We start from the raw sequence: 4505 nt of genomic DNA on the forward strand, positions 1-4505 counted from the left end.
GCCGCGTGGACAGGCCGCTCACGGGCGCATCCTGGCGCCGCGCTGGGAGGATGCCACCACCGGAGGCCCTGCTGGGCGTGGGGTGCCCGGGACGGCGCGTGGGCCTCACTCCACTGCAGCCAATAACGCGCCACGGCGTGGTCGTGGACTCGAGTGGCCATAGCCGAGAGCCGCCGCAGCGCCGGTCAGTGACTGGCCTCGCGGCCACATTGCTCCACAGCATAAAACACCGAGCGGAGCAAGCACAGCCGAGCCGGCCGGGCCCCATCCCTGCGTGGGCCCGGGGCGCTGAGGGGGAGACCCCGAGACTGGCCAGTCCCCTCCAGGCGCTCCCCGCTGCAGCCCCCGCCTGGACGCTCGGGCTGGCCTGGGGTCTCCGCACGGTGGGTCCCTCCCAGAAGCAGCGCTGGCTCTGGCTCCACGGGCCTGGAGACTGCGCTCCGGCCCGCTGGCCTGCAGGGCCCCAGGGCGCGGCGCTGGGCTCGAGGGGCTTTGTCCTGCTCCCGTCAGGGCCGGGTCTGCTCGCCCTGCTCTGGCCCCGGCAGCTGGCCTCGCTGCCCCTCCCCAGTGCTCCTGTGGCTTGTCCACCCCGGGCCACGCTCCCCTCAGCAGGTCTCGGGTGCGGCGTCCTGGCCCTGAGCCTACTCCGTGCCACTGAAGGCCTCACCCTTCTCTCCTTTGGAGGTTGGTGAAGTCCAGGTACAAGTGGCCTTGCCTGGGGCCCCCCAGTCCCCCGCTGTGCTGTCCACTGGGGAAGTCCTGAGCAGTCTCAGCGCCCAGCTCAGGTACCCCCTGGCTTGGGCCAGACCTGACCCCAGCCCTGAGCCCTGGCACGTGGCCAGGGGGAGGGGCTGCCGCGGCTTGGGTATCTCACCGGCACCTCCCCCCCGGCCCCCCATCCTCCCGATGGCCCCGGCCAGCGCCCAGGTGCCGGGGAGGCTCTCGGGACGCCCACAAAACCGACATGCCCGTGCTGCTTTAAGACCGCCTCCTCTGCCGGCCTCGTTATAGAGGGACAGTGGTTGCCAAGGCAACGGCACTAACTCCCTTCTCTGCAAATTTCCCAGCAAACAGGGCCCGAGCCCACGTGAGCTGCCCACTGCCCGTTCCCCAGGCGGGTGGCGTTGCGCTCCTGGACACCCCGCCAGCAGGCCAGGGCCCGGCAGCCCTTCCTCTCAGCCTCTGGACCTCCGTCCACCCCGATGGACCGCCCCGTGCGTGAGAGGCCGCCGCTGGGTGCTGCTGCGGGCCGGCAAGGACCTTTGGACCCTGGACACCAGGCCCCGCGCCACGCGAGGGCTGCTGGGGCCGAGGCTGCTTTCGTGACCCCCCCCCCCGGCGTGATGTGGGGAGCCGGCCTCACTCCTGGACCCAGCTCGTGGGCGTGGCGCTTGTCCACACAGCCGTGGGGACGGGATGGCCAGCAGGTGTTCTGGGGCCACGTGGGGGTGTGATGCCCACTGGCTTCCTGGCAGGTGGAGGACCCCAGCCTCGGGCTGAGGCTCTGGCCACTCTCCCCTCCCCTCCTGTCCACTGCGACTCCTGACCTGTCCTCAGATCACCCCACACCCCATGGGCGCTGAGAGGCCTGTGGAGAGCTCCCCACTGGGCTGGGCTCGGGTCCCCACGTTCTGCCCATGGGGCCCAGCACGGACCCACGCGTGGCCCCTGCTCTCCCCCACCGAGCCCCTGGCCCCCCCGGGCAAGAAACCGCCTTGTTCCCCTCGGTCCCCTGTCCTCTGCGCCCAGCCTCCTCTCCGTCCCTTTACGGAGAACATGCCCTGCTGCTCCTGAGTCCACTCCTTAAGCCCCCTCCAGTGCTCGGTGGCCAGGGACTCCCGGGCCCCGTGGCCGGCCCCTCCTCCCGGGCCTGGCGCGCTGGGGCCGCAGGCCCCGGGCCTCCTGCTCTGGCTGGCTGCAGCCGCCCTGCCTTCTGCAGGGGTGGGCCCTGCCTGGGCACCCTGATGTCTGGCGCTGCCCATGGCCTGGCCCCCCTGGCCTGGCCCGCACTCTGCCCCTGTGGCCCGGGGCCTGCCCAGCGGCACCCGCAGCCGGCCCCAGGCTGCAGCTCCCCTCCCCTTTGCTGATGTTTCCTCTGGGCCTGAGCTCCGAGGGCAGAGCAGGGTGGTCCAGACCCCCTGGGGACACCACTGGCCGGTGGTCCGTCTCTCCACCAGGCCGGTTTGGGGGGGCTCCTGGGAGAGCTGTTTCTGCTTCCTCACCCTGAGGCCAAGACAGAAAACAAGCACGTGAGAAACAGAAGAAAGAGGTAAGTATGGATTTGCGGCAAGTCTGTGAGGCCAGACGATGGGACGTGGCCTGAGGGTGTCTGGGAGTGACCAGGCCTCTGGGGCCTTGGCAGGAGTCCCAGGGGCTGCCCTTGAGGCCTGGGGGTGGCAGCGGGGGGGACTGAGCCAGGCGGCCAGAGAAGCTGCGGGAGCCGCGCGGGTGTGCGAGGGCGCGTGGGTGTGCGAGGGTGTGTGGGCCGGCGGGGTGCGCGGGTGTAGAGGGCGCGGGCCGGCGGGGCGTGCCAGCTGTGTCCCCACTGGGAGGAGGCGCCAGGTCGGGCAAGGGCAGCGAGGCCTCCTGTGTCCTCAGGACCGGGCCCTCCGTGGAGGCCGCAGCGGCCCTGGGCTGCTGGACGGGGTGAGGGGCCACGTGGGGACCCGCGGGGCTGCGAGGGTGGGCAGCACAGCCTGAGGGAGGGCCGCCAGCAGAGGGGCCGAGGCCTGGCGGCCAGCAGGACAGGGGGTGGAGGGGGCAGGCGCCTGGGGAGCCTCGTAGGAGGGTGGGTGTCCCCATCGGGGTCGCCACGGGGAGGCGACCGCTGGAGGTGGCACCGCGTCCCTACGGTACCCTGCGGGCGTGGACACAGAGGAGGGCGCAGAGTGCAGGGCACAGGGAGGCCCATGCCCAGGTGGGGGCCCGGAGCGGCTCCTGCAGCTGCCCTTGAACGGCCGGCCCCGCTGCAGTGCCCAGCAGGTCGGGCTGTCCGCAGCCAGGGCCGACGGCACCAGCCCCGGGGAGGGGCCAGCGAGGCCCAGGGCTGCCCCCACTGTGCCTGGGAGGCCGGCCCCGACCCAGTGTCTCCTGCCTGCCGCCCAAGGCCTGCCTTCCCAGCGGGGCGCCCTGGGGTCGCCCCCGCCCCGGCCCCTCTCCCCGGGACGGACCAGCCCACGCCAAGCCCCCGAGTCGGGCTGTCCATGGGCACGAAGAGCGACCTCGGTGTCTACTTAAGCCCTCTGCTCCCGCCCTGCAGCGGTGCGAAGGGAGCCGGGAGTGCTGGCACCTGTGCCGGCTGTCAGAGTGCAGGGTGCTGTGGGTGCCCCCGCCGCCGGGGAGCCCGCTTTCCTCTCCTGGGTGGTGCTCGTTGGTGTGAGAAACTGAGGCAGAGAGGCGGGGCCGGCTCAGAGGGGCAGTGCAGGGCGGCCTGGGACCGGCCGGCTCAGAGGGGCTGTCCCTGGCACCCGCCTGCGGCCCCGCAGCCCAAACCCGCAGCCAGCCGCCCTGGCGTCCCCGCGTTGAGCCCCCCAGGCTGCACCGTGAGGGCAGAGCCGCAAGGAAACCAGGGGGTGCTGCAGCCCCGGGGAGTCTCGCTTTAGGAGAGGGCACAGGGCAAGCAGACACCTCAGCGTCGGCCTTCACGCGCTGTTTGATCTGCAGCGGCTGCGGCAGACACCGCGGGCTGGAGGCAGCGGGAGGTACCGCCTGCACCCGCAGCCCTGCCCCGCTCGGGAGCTGGGGCTGCCCACGCTGCTGGGCCTAGTCTCACACGGCCCCCGGGCCAGGGAGGCCTGGGCAGGCAAGGGCAGGGCGGTCCGGCCCCGCCTCCGGGTTTGCTGCCTCATCACGGCTCCCCGGGGCGCGCCAAGCTCTGGCCGCCCCCCAGGCACTGCGGGCGACGACCCCGCCCACGGGAGACAGCTTCGCCCCTCTGCACCCGCCGGGCGGCCTGGGCCTCTGATGGGCCTCCCGGGCGGGGCCCGGCGCCGGCGTGGCAGGGAGGTAAAGCGCCGCGGGACGCTCGGTGTCCCGTCCGCGGATGTCGGCGCGGCACTGTTCAGAGGAGAGGCCCCCAGCGGCCGGGCCGGTTTGTCCCGGCCTCGCGCTAATGCTGAACGGGGAGCCTGCTGGCCTCAGCGGCTGCCCCCCGCGCCTGCGAACCGAACGGACGGCCCCCACCCCTGGCTGGCGCCAGGCGGCTCCTTGCCTCTGGGCAGCCTCGGCAGGGCCCACGCCACCTCATCTTGCCAAAGAAGCGGCCGGAGGCTTCGCCAGCGCCTCCGGGCCTGCGTTTTGTCAGTCTGCGCTTTCCTGCTTGCTTCGCTGCGTTCCTTCTCCTGTCTCTGGACTGGGTTTGCTTTTGCTTCGTCCTCAGGGGAGCTGGGTCGCCGGCTCCGGGCCTCTGCTCGTCTCTGCCGGCCCCGCCGGCCACGCGTTTCCCTCTGGGCGCAGCCGTGGCCGCCCGCTCGGGCTCAGCGGGGCTCGGCCGGGTTTCCGTTCGG

Source organism: Condylura cristata, unplaced genomic scaffold, assembly GCF_000260355.1.
Source record: "Condylura cristata isolate star-nosed mole 26May11 unplaced genomic scaffold, ConCri1.0 scaffold00006, whole genome shotgun sequence".
Classification (NCBI taxonomy): Eukaryota; Metazoa; Chordata; class Mammalia; order Eulipotyphla; family Talpidae; genus Condylura; species Condylura cristata.